Below are 12,622 nucleotides of genomic sequence, written 5' to 3'. Positions count from 1 at the left end.
AACTTCATTCGAACTTGCGATCTTACCCTTCCGACACTTGACTTGACGGGCCTACATCACATCAAATTGAATTCAGTGCAGGAGTTTACACTTAAATCATTTTTCTCAATTGATCATGTGTTAATCACATTGATTTGCATCGTAAAATTCAGTGTTGATTTCTCTCGTTTGCAAACTCGAACCTAAGGTACCCACTCTCTAAGCTCAGAAATACATTTTGCTCATTTTTATATTTTTTGAGGAACTCAACCATCAAGTGTCATTATTACTTTTGCACGCCTCACTGTATCATCAGATGGTGTTATTGTTACCTTTTATAAAATACTTTATAAAATACTCTTTTCTTTGTATCTGAATGTTATTTCAGACAGTACTTAAAATTAAGCAGGGTTATCGAGTGGCTGGCATGCGTGATATATATATATATATATATATATATATATATATATATATATATATATATATATATATATATATATCATTAACAGCACTAAATTTTGATGTCTTTGCTCGTTAAGAGATAGGTACTCGATCCACCAATCGGAAATCACATCAGTTAAATCCAGTCTTTCCTCAGTCTTAGTTTAAGTACCCATTGTGGAGCTTAAGCCAGAATGCACTCGTCATAAACCGGCACTAATAGAATCTCACACCCCAAGTCTCACACGAGCCGTAGACGAGTGTGAGACAAAATATTCCCAACGAGTGTGGGAAATCTGATGCCAGGTCCTTGGTGTGTGAGAATCTTTTTTCTCACATGACCACAAAATGCGTTAAATTCACACTGGAAACATTGAATGTTTAACTGTATCAGCGACTATCCTACTTCGAGGCCATCTAGTATTCCATGTCATTAACGCGAACTCTGTTGCGAGTTCCACTGCCGATACTTCAACTTCTGCTACGGACGAGATGTCCAACAAAAAATTGGCTATATGTTCCAAGTCGCCAATGTTCACCAGTTATTTGTAAAATTTGTTTGTTTTTTCTGAGTCTGTCACCAAAGACGTACAACATTATCCAAAAGCGCGACAACGCTGTCGTCTGCCCCAGTACTTTGACCCGCTTACTTTGTAGTTCCAGTCAGTGTGTTACTCATCGTGCTATTGGGTGATATTTTGCGCATGGAACGACAGGCTGTTTATCATGCAATCAAGCTCGTGTAATATTTCTGAGATTTCTGATTTCTGAAAAATCGATCCCACACTCGAGTGTGGGATCTATTTTTCCCACACTCCCAGTGGCCAGGAATGTAAGAAATCTATTTTTCACATTTTGAAAACATATTCCAGCAAGATTCATCCCACATTGGAACAAGCAGACAGTCGTTAAAGTTAGTTACCGATTTTGAAACTAAAAAGTTAATCAAGAGTTAAATGGCATTTGCCTTACAATTTGAGTTTTTATCATCACTAGATACGAATACGTGAGCAAATTTGCTCTGTTGAAAAGTGTACCATTAATAGATCCAGCTCGGAGTGAAATTCAGAGTTGCTGCCACGTGTTGTTTGACAGAACTCAAACTTTTCGCTTATTATGCAGCGGAATGTTCGTTCGCAAGCATTATTTCACCTTCGTGTAAAGCAGGCTGTGTCAAAGGCCGTTTTCATTAGCGTTTTCTGGGACGGTCATTAATTTTGATGGTGGCACCAGATCTCTCGAGCAATTATGATACCGGAATCCATGAGAAAAAGAGACAGGTGAACGATAAACAGGTTTCTTATGTTTTGTTTCAAATGGACGTGCCAACTGACTGGCGCTGTGAAGCTGCCGCTCATTGTTAAAACTCTTACTTTGGATACTTATACCGAATACAGTGGATAATTACAACCACTTTATTATAACAGCTCCCGCGTAAATAGAAAGCCAAAAACCAATAACCAAAGGAAGTGAATAACATAAAAGGCAACCTGTAACGGTGATGTACTCTTGAAATTATTTTGACAACAACAACAACAACAGTAATAACAACAACAGCAACAACAACAACCAATGACATAATTAACAATCAAGTAGCTATATTTTAAAATAAGGCTAGAAAGGTTACCTCGTACAACTAATGATACAGTGAAGTGACTTCACTATTGATTGACTGTATAGTGAAGTCACAATATAATGCCTCTATTGATTTAACTTGATGCCAATATCCAATGTTGGTCGACGTTATGTCTGATATGCAATTAACACATCATATTACGGTAGGGGACTACTCATGGATAGTACAGCGCAATTCAGCCATTTAGAAATGCTAGAAAACATCCTAGTAATATTGTCATTTTCTTGAAACTTCCACAAAAGACTTGGAAGATTATTTCCAAAACGTTGTGTCACCGTATTACCGTTTCAAGATGAAATGCCCAAGATACGAGTATCATCTGTACAAAAGAACCTGCAAAAATGCTGACTCAGCAGTTTTTACTTGTTCTTTTGATAAACATGTCAAAGTGTAACTTCATTAACTTGACAGCAACACTCAATAATTGTTTATGACGGAACTCTACAACGCAGGAACTCGTAATTGTTTGTTCGTAATCGAATCAGTTCCGCACATGTTAAAGGGCCGAAGTTTATCTCATTGTAAGCAGTTATCACATAAAATAAAAAGGGTTTACTACATTTCTATAAAAATGTATCTCAAAAAGCAAGATTGAACACTACTCTTTATCACGTTCCTTGAAGACTCACTGTACCCTACAAAGTATGTACAAAAATGAGAAAAACGAGTATGTTCGCTAAGGACTTTTATCCGTGTGTTTTGCTGAAATTCAAGAAAATGACGAGAAGGTAAGTCTGTCTGCAGGTAAAAAAGCACGGGATAGGGGTAGATAGGGACCCTCTATCTCAAAAAGTTGGACAGTGACCCCCTTTTTCTTTTTATTTTGGCAGTGAAAATAAATCTAAGCATAACATTCGCATAAATTAGAAAAAATGGCAATATTCCCCGACAAGTTTTACATGTACGCATGCCCTTTTACTCAAATCATCTAAAATGACGAACAATTTCCGTTTCTAGTTCAAAAAGCATTGGGAAGGCCTACTTTGGGACTCCCCTAACTCAAAATATACAATGGGAACCCCACGTTTTCTTTTTATTTTCGTTTACAACGTTGATCCAAGTACAGCATTGTTGATAATCTGTCAGACCACAACGTCTGAAAAAAATCAGAAAAATGACAATATTCATAATGTTGAGTAGACCCCCACTTTAACACAGAAAAAGTATTCGTAAAAGCTCAACCCTTGATGTCGCGCCAGGGGTTAAGATTAGAATTTTTACTTGTATTGATTCATGATTATTAATAATAGGCAAAAGGATAAAATAGAATTAATTTTTACTTGCTATATACGTTTAGACACATTGTACGACCACTATGCCCAGTTTACCCTCTTATTAAAACAGTTCACACACGTACACGATGTAAGACCCTGCAGGTATAGATTTTCTGTTTAATGTGTAAAAATGTTGGACATAAATTGACAATTTTTACCATGATAACAACGTGTTGTGTTTAGCAAGGGACGTATTGTGCCATCATTATCATTGCAATAGTGACTGCACTGCCCAACTTCCAATTGCAAGCTGATAGCGTTCCGCCTAAAAACTGGCAATTTTTGTATCTAGTTATTGGCACAGAGGGCGCTTTTCGAAAATTTAATCCTAGCATTTTTACCGTATGTCCTCGTTCATATGCACGACAGTTTTCTCTCTTCTTCTAATTTTTAGGCGTGATAGTAACGATATTTTGCATCAGTGACAAGATGGATACTTAATGGCTGATATGTTTTATTAATGTCATGCTATAAAATAATACTTTGCACGTTTCGTATTTGCTTATTTACGAGGACTCAAAAAACATGGCGGCCCCCATGAATCCAGTCGGATACACTCCCGGTTACTCGCATAGTATATTATGAACCTGCGTATATATATACCACTGAATATATACCAGTGAATTTTCTAACGTCACCCCTCTCCTAGATTATTACTTATTATATTACCATGCCGTGTCCGTCGCATGTTAATTGGGCGAGTTGAACCACATGACTGACCACAAATTTACAGTAACGGTTTGTTTACATGCCCGTGAATGAAAAGTATCGTAAACATCATATACCTTTACAGCTAAAACGTAACTTAATGTATCCGATTATCCAGCGTTGTAGGCCCACTGCAAGCAAAACATTGCATTAAGGTATAAAGGAGTGGGCATTACAAAAGGAGGTAAATTATTGGGTAGACCGTGTAATATATCAAACGAGACTTTTGACAAAGTTTCACAAGATCGATAATAATGCCTATCTCTACGATTTATCAAAATTTTTGAGACCTTCCGAATGCACATATCGCCTGTTCTGTCTCGCTTGTGCTCAGCATTTCCGTCCGTTGTAGTGAGCGGAATTACATTGTTTACGACATGACTGCTTCGTTGGTATAGGTGGAACAAAACTCAATACGCTGGAAAATGCCAGAAGTGAAAAGTATATATTGCAGCAAACCAAACAGGGAGTACGAGTATTGGGATGTAAATTTCTACTTGTTTTGGATTCGTAGGCGACGAATAAGTGGAAAATAAAAAGAGCCACTGCGACATGTGCCCGGGACACGCGCCTGCTATGTAAGGGAAACTACACTTAGGGGCCATGATAAAAATCTTGAGCGAAGAGGCCGAACGATCGAAAATCTACACTAAAGGCCACTGATTCAAGCCACGGCAAGTGTATGAAATGTACTGCTAATCGACTATCAACGGGCCAAGAACGGCAGCTGACATCAGCCTTGTCTGATATGGTCTATACTCCGATGTTATTCAAAGTCTCGTTGCGAGGTTAGCTACGACAACTCTGATGATCAAGGGCTTTCCGTTTATCCAACATCTCGGCTACCTCTTTCTAATACACCGGTTGTACATCGGCGACAATTTCCATCACTGGGTTCAATCAGTTCCCGACGAAGCCTCTCCAGTATGTTTGTCAACTGTGTCTGTCAAGTGCCCGTTTACGTCGAGTTTTCCCGTTCGCAAAAATGCAACAGCTCTTCTCAGGAAGCCATCAAAATTAAAGTTATATACTGAATTACTTATAAAATTCAAATGTAAAAATGACATGATTGATATTATTTGTGTAAGTGAAATACAATGTTCGTTGATTAGCTGATCCCATGCAGGTTGCATCAGGTGTAAAAGTCGATGTTCGTGTTCATGAAAATCCCGTTTTCTGTATGCCTTGCATCTCACGCGCTTCAGCTTTTTGAAAAACAGGTTGTTCAAAGTTGATGTAGGTAGTTTTTTTATTTCCAAACCGAACCATTAATGTACGCTCAATTTTTTTTTGTGTGTTAGACGTGCATGCACCGTGCAGTATTGGGTGTGTACATAGTATAAAGGTTCATGACTGATCATGTCGGACAATGTCCATTGGCTTAAAACTAAGTTTTCATTTTCTTTCATTTGCGTTGTCTCCATCTTTGAATTAACTGTCAAAACTATAAAATAATAGCAACAATGTACCACTCCCGGCCGATAATAGACTCGAGCAAACTTTTCATGACATGCAAAGGTTGCTTTCGCCCATTATGGGCCAGAATGGGATACATTATCGCTTGAGAAAAGTGTTTTGTTTTATAAAACAACCTCAAGACGTCTTTCTATTAGATCATGGAGGTAATTCTTCTGGTACTTCCGTGATTAGATCAAAGTTATATACAAACAAACATTATAGCACTAGCTGTCCTTACGGGGGTCTTTTTACAAACATATTAATTATGTGAACTGTAAATAAACAAATGTGTACTAATTAAGGAATTATAACTTAAAGTATTTCTCTTTCACAATATGTGATGATGACAAAAAAAATAAACATTTCCAGGTGTAACGTTAGTTTAACAAGAAATGTAGGACACCTGCATAATGACTGAATAATCTTTCATCTCTCTATTTATTTAACAAATCTGCCCAAAAATTCAGAAGTAGGAGACAAGTAACTATCTAGTATGATCATGCAAATCTTGTAATTTAATTTAATTTATAAAGTGTGATTAAGCACAATGGATGTCGATACGCTATGGCTAAGCAACTTTAACGTACGTTTGTGTTTAAGGCTCTACATTGGTAGTAACACTTATGTTCTTTATGCCTTAACGAAGGTAAACTGTGCTGGTAAACACTAACGTTACAGATAGAGTACACTAACGCTTAAAGTTGGAGATATAGGAAATATTATTCTAATTGCGTCGTTTGAAAATGTCAATTCGAAGACTATAGTAGACACGAAAAAAATTATCATTATTTTATCAAAGAGTGCAGAGCATTATCCACTATCATTTTCTCAAACATGAATGTTCAAAAGCTTTATGGTATACATACTTAGTCATTTGAACGTTGTAAAACCGTTCAAATTACGGCAGTCTATGAAATATATTACAATGTAGCGCAGAGTGCAAGTTTTCAACTTCAGGTTATCGGGGAGATGACGAGGCGACATTAGAAAAATAATGCGAAAGGCACAGCAGCACAAGCATGATCACACTTATAGACATCGCTGTAGCAAACGGAATCGTCTACATATAGCGAGGTAGTGAGACCAAAGATATCAAATACAACATTTGTACGACAATAGCTTTTTCCTGAACCCTCATTTCTGAAGTCTGGCGGACAAAAGTCATATCAATGACTCGGACTGTTTATCACAAGGATTAGAATCAAGGATTTATGGACAAAAACAAAATCTGAATAAACTAGTATATATGTGATACTTGTGCTTCTCAGCTCAGTTACAATACAACAAGGATCAGTTAATAAACAATTACTAAACATAAATATTGTTTACAGACAGTCACACATACTGTTTGCAGTGTTTTGAATTTTGAGTTCATGACACTATGTTTTAGTAGATGAGAGAAGTAATGCACTTACCTATCCAAATTTCCGATGCTGAGCTGAAGAGTGTGTAAAATCAAAAATGACTGTGACTTATATTGTTTCTAATTTCTAAAAATAGTCACAAAAATAGCGTAGGTCTACGTAACATTAAACGAATAAACGAATAAACATATGTACTAATGACGTCGCTACTGACAGGGGTCGCCTTTGGAGAGGCAAAATTAATTCCATACTCAATTTTTAATATTCTAACGCTTGGCCCCTGATGAACAAAATTCATGAGTTTTGAATAAAAAGTAAAGTAATTAAGTTTCAAAAAAAACCAGAAATAAATGTTAAACGTAAACACGTGCACTATATGGATTTGCTGAAAGTGAGGTGTGCGTCTTACTTGAATCGCAAATGCTATAATGTTGACGTTTACAGTATCCGCTACACTTGTGAGCAACAAAGTTTATTGAAATAAGTGATTTATCACGCGATTTAGCACCAGAAGTGTTTTGAAAGTAACCAAAAATATAAAGTTATCAGGCTGACTTTTTTATTATTTGTTATTTGTTAAATATGGTTTAAAGACGCCTCAATGCAAACACTCTAAATTCGTTACATTCATGATGAACATCGACCGCTATGTAGGTTTCACATGCTGTATTTTAGATTATGAAAATAATTATATAATCTTTTTCTCCCCAGGCGTAGACGATCAAAATCTACCGGAAGTGTTTCTCATGTCTGTAACAAAGTAATTATACTCGTCACATATCTTATTTAATCAATTATTGCTATTTTCAAATTGCATGCATGTACTGAATTTCATTTTGATCAGTTCTGTAGTTCCTCAGAATGTTTTATGCAGATTGACACCCAAGCACCAAGAGTGTATTGGCGTAGCATTATGTTAGCGTTATTGCCAATGCTGAAAAGGGCTGAAAAGGGCCACCTATAAATGGATGTAAAGAGATCGTATTACCGATTGAGCTACAACATTAATCCCCGATATAAAGTCACTATAATGCATGACGCATAAAAGGAATCCTCGCGATCTTGATATTTGGTGTTATGGAGATAATTTATCCTACACAAAATTTAACGTATCAATACTATTATTTAAACCGCAGGATCTCAATTATTAGTTCACTGTCCAGAAAGACAGCTAGCGGTTTACAAGCTTGTTTCAGAAGCGGTGATGTAAGCAACATGTTTGAATTACATTTAAAATATGGGGATAATCTACATTTAATTAATGAACATGTGAATTTCACGTGATGGAATTGTAACGTGTCAGTTATGAATATTAATTGTGATACTTAATAGTGATGTTAATCTTAGTTCATATATTTTGTATTGTAGAATCCACCAATTAAGATGTTTAAACCCCCTAGTTTCGTCAATACAAGACAGGACGATAAACGATCTTGCTCCTAAACACGCTAAGATATTAAAGAAACTATCTTAGACGGTGGCATCTATTACCTTGACTATCTACAAATGAATACAACGTATTTGAAACGAACTTAACGGCTTCATATAGATAATATTTCAAGAAATCCAGAGTTCCACTCAGCAAGTCAACATGAGTAATCGCCAGTAATCTCTGAATTTGTAACAAATGTTCGACATCAAATCGATAACAGAAAAATTTGCATTCTTCCTAGTGTTTTGGTTTTCTTTTACAGCCAATTCCATTTTAGTGTATCGAAAAAGTGATAAGAACAACAGTAAATCGATGTAGTAAAAAAGTAAAATAGATGTGGTCAATTTTTTTTAATTACATATTCATGAGGAATGACTGTGTCATATTACACTGTCAGGTGCAATTATCAGCTAGGTGGTAATAAACTTTGTCTGCAAGAGTTGAAACATTGTCTAGTAGGAGGTCAGACGGCTGTGCCAGTGTCTGTGGATCGGTTGGTGTTGTTTTTTGACATAGTTTAACTTCATGCTAGACAATGTTTTACAGACACGGATTTGATTCTTTTATTACTGCCTACCTTATAATTGCACCTGACAGTGTAATGTGATGCAGTCTTTCCTCATGAAATGCAATTAAATATCGTTGCCCAAATCGATTTTACTGTTGTTCTTATCACTTTTTCGGTACACTAAAATGCAATTAGTTGTATACGTTTGCTTCCAATTACTGGATGCGAAAAAGATTGTAAGACAATTCGTAAGCCTTAATTACTTCAAGCTTTCTCACCAACATTGAAAACCTTCATCGTAACGGCCAATAGCTATAAAGTAGGTGTTTGTTTTTAATACAATCTGAATATGTTATTCTTGTTAGATTCAGTTGATGAAAATAAACACTGTGGTTCTTGTTGTTCTGGAGGGGATCGTTTTCATAGAAAGTTCTTTCAATACTTAAGGACAAGAAAAATAAAAAGTTTCTTTATGATTCTAGACATATTGCAAAAATGATGCGGTGACGCGGGGCTTTTTTCTTCTCATTTTTTTTAATTCTTAAACCAACATGAACGCGCAAAAACATGAAAACAACATAGGAATGCACGCAGAGATAAATGCACAGCAGTGTACTTTGGTTTACATGTAGTATTTTTGTAAAGCAAACATAAACTTAGGTGAAGATAGTCGATAAAAATAAATTTCAGATTGAAATTAAAATATAGCATTTGAAAAACTGGAAATGTAGGACAATTTCCTATACCCCTGTTTGGTTTCAAAACCTGTTGAAAGTTGAGAACATTCAGCTTAGTATTTTCTCCAATTTATAGTTAATATTTGTTTGTCTGAAACAGATACAGTGGTTTGCGTTGACCCATTGGCATTAGACGAACTAGACATATTGTCCAAGTTGAGGTGTTCTCAACACTGTAAGCTGTAACTATCCGCTAGACGGTATTATCAATCACTTATTAATAAAGAAATCAACCCTACGAAAGTTGTAACATTGTTTGGCAGGGGGTCAGACGTAGTCAAAACAACTGACACTGTTACACACATCCAAGGTACAGCCCGCTAACTGTCCAAGGCGTATTTAATATTTGAACTTTGGCAGAGTTGATTTCTCTGTGATCTACCGGAGTTACTGATTAGCTGATAATTACGCCTGACAGTGCTGGCAATGCCCCAATTTCGCGTAATGCCATCGGGTCAACGTAAAACACTGTATCAGTTACAGACAAACAAATCTGAAATATAAATTGGAGCTTGACTAGGCTAAATAGATACTGATAAGTTACGTTTGGGATCCTATTCCACTTAAGTTTGCGTTTCGATCTTCACATTTGCCGTCAACGTTTAATTACAAGTGCCTTAGCAGAGGCGAAATGGTCGTGAATGACCTAAAGTTAAGGTAGGAGTACTTTTTACCATTGAAGTTGTCCAAGACATAATGTATAGTGATCCAAATTACTTCAGATGACAAGATTATCCCGAGACTATTGAAGACTTGGCTAAATTTAAATACTTTAGCCGATACATCGCTGAGCATTATAAACTAACACCACACTCGACATTTCAAAAAGCATTGCCGCATAAAGAGTGCGTATTGTACTTGTATGGTAAATTGAAGCTTGTAAAAACCTTTTGCTTTGTCTAGGCCTATATGCAAAATACACCGAATTCAAGATCTGTAAGGTTTGATAGAAAATATACCGGCTTAATGGGATCAGACATAAGATTATAGATGTATATTGACGGAAACACGATCCGAGGAGGAACCGAGTTAAAGGCACTACCAAAGCAAACAGACTTAAATTCATACAGCTGGGCTGAGAGAAAAGTTGCCAAGCACAGCATCACTAAGACATTCTTTTCTCTACTCAACTCACTATGCAAGCCTACCAGAACTTCTGCAGCTCAATTGACTTTACTTCTTAATTTTTTCATCACAGACCATGTAATGAAATGTGTCCCAAAATATTAGATTAATTGAAAATAGAATAAACTGGCTTATACGTCCGCTTCTCAGCGCAGTAATACGACAAAGACTACTTAGGGAATCGAAAACAGCAACAGTTACCGCACTGAAGAGTATTAAGGTAACTCTTGCAAATACTATTTGTGGCACTTTAGATTTCTTGGTTTTGGCACTTGTACTGAAATGAATGAAAGATGTAATAATGCGCAGACAGAGAACTTACCAAGTATCCAAATCTCTGACGCTTACCAGCAATAGCATTTGTATAATCGGCAAAAACCTGTATTGTATTGGTTTAACGTTCTAAAAACAGTACTGAGATTGGAACAGAATAATACACGTGAAAAACACATCAGGAAACGAAAGTATTTGATTATGGCAGGATGATATTAGGTCTCTGTAGCGTGGCTAATTATTTCACCTTTTGCTTGCTATAGTTATAACATCTTCCACAAAATAGGAAAAAATACACTATAAAATACTTACAACTTAACATGAAATGATGAATTTAAAAACAAAATCTCAAATTATCAATGTAAACATAGACATCATATTGACTTTTCAAAGCCAGTTAAGGGCGAACTTGTTATCAATCACCGTGAAATCGCCTTGGATAGTTATAAAACAGGTATTCTTGTCTGACGAGAATGGGCCAAATTTAGGTTTTGAACACCGTAGCATCAACAATCGACACTTGTTGCATTCGTCATGTAAATCCCCTATTATGTTGATTCCTGATGGTATATTCTATTATTTGTTTGTGGTTTCATTCACTTGAACTCCTGTGGTATTTGCACAAATTTACTTTAGATACGCACAAACTTTGAGACATACGAGGCAAGGCAATGGATTCATGCTTATATGCAGATAGCTCTGCTTTTCATAACTATGTCAAACTTGTGAAAGAAATATTGAGTGACAATGCTGACGTAGGAGAGAGAATCATCTCCTTTTACGGCGGTGAACTGTGAACTCAGTGGGTCGGGAAAAAATGCAAAGCTAGACAGAAATACAGGACAGGACAATAATTACTGGCACCCTTATTTCCCGTTTATTTGAGTTTGTATGCACGGAGTTACCTGCACGCTGGAAAATATCGTTGTATAATATTCGTAATTAAAATTATAAAACAAATATTATTAGAATCACCTACCCGTACAATTCTCTAATATGATTGAAAAGTCTGGCGTCTGTCTCATCCATGTGCTGATTAACTTGTATATGGTCATGGTGTGTTAATTAGTAATATAGCAATTCATGTTTTGCATCTAACCGTCATGTGTATGGACAACGTGAGGCATTTGTGTAAGATATTGAAAAGTCTTGAAGGAATAAGTTACGAAATACCAGTTAGGAAATATAAATTTGGTACCATATAGAGTTGATCTACACAATGAGAAATGATACTTATTAACGGTTGCAGTGTATACTGCGTATTGTAATGAACAGAAGCTATCGTTGCAAACTTTGAAGAAATAAGTGCAAAGTTTTTTCTTCTTTCTTTATTTCGTCATCTAATACAGCACATTGTCCTCCCAAAATATTTTTTCAGCACTCCAATCTTTTTCTGCTAAAAAACGTCTCTTATGATTCTACCACTTCATGATATAAAAGCATCATTATCAGAGGCTGAATGCGTTTCATTTTCTGATTTCTCATTTATAGTTTCGGTACCGACTAATTCATTCTGATAAGACGCAGAGTTGGTATTATTGCCGATTTTAAAAATTCAAATTCTAGGGTTTGACAATTTAAATCATTTCTCTCTTTGACCTTGTGTGACTCTGTTTCGATGCATAACAATCACAAATATTCTCAGTTATACTTCTCCTTTTCTGTCGTTTCTTTATCGAAGAAATAA

At 36.0% G+C, this 12,622-nt stretch overlaps 1 protein-coding gene across 5 annotated transcripts in view; it reads right to left on the bottom strand.

Moving 5' to 3' along the window:
- LOC139136778 (scavenger receptor cysteine-rich domain-containing protein DMBT1-like) overlaps positions 1 to 6,936 on the bottom strand; it is a 43,188-nt gene extending 36,252 nt beyond the window's left edge. For all 5 annotated transcript variants that reach the window (XM_070704610.1, XM_070704608.1, XM_070704611.1 and 2 more), the window contains exon 1: positions 6,912 to 6,936. The gene's annotated coding sequence lies outside the window, so the exon portion shown is untranslated. The remainder of the gene's footprint in view (positions 1 to 6,911) is intronic.
- Positions 6,937 to 12,622: the final 5,686 nt, after the last annotated feature.

The sequence above is a fragment of the Ptychodera flava genome, chromosome 7, assembly GCF_041260155.1.
Source record: "Ptychodera flava strain L36383 chromosome 7, AS_Pfla_20210202, whole genome shotgun sequence".
Taxonomy (NCBI): domain Eukaryota; kingdom Metazoa; phylum Hemichordata; class Enteropneusta; family Ptychoderidae; genus Ptychodera; species Ptychodera flava.
This window is presented reverse-complemented; position numbering and strand designations above follow the sequence as displayed.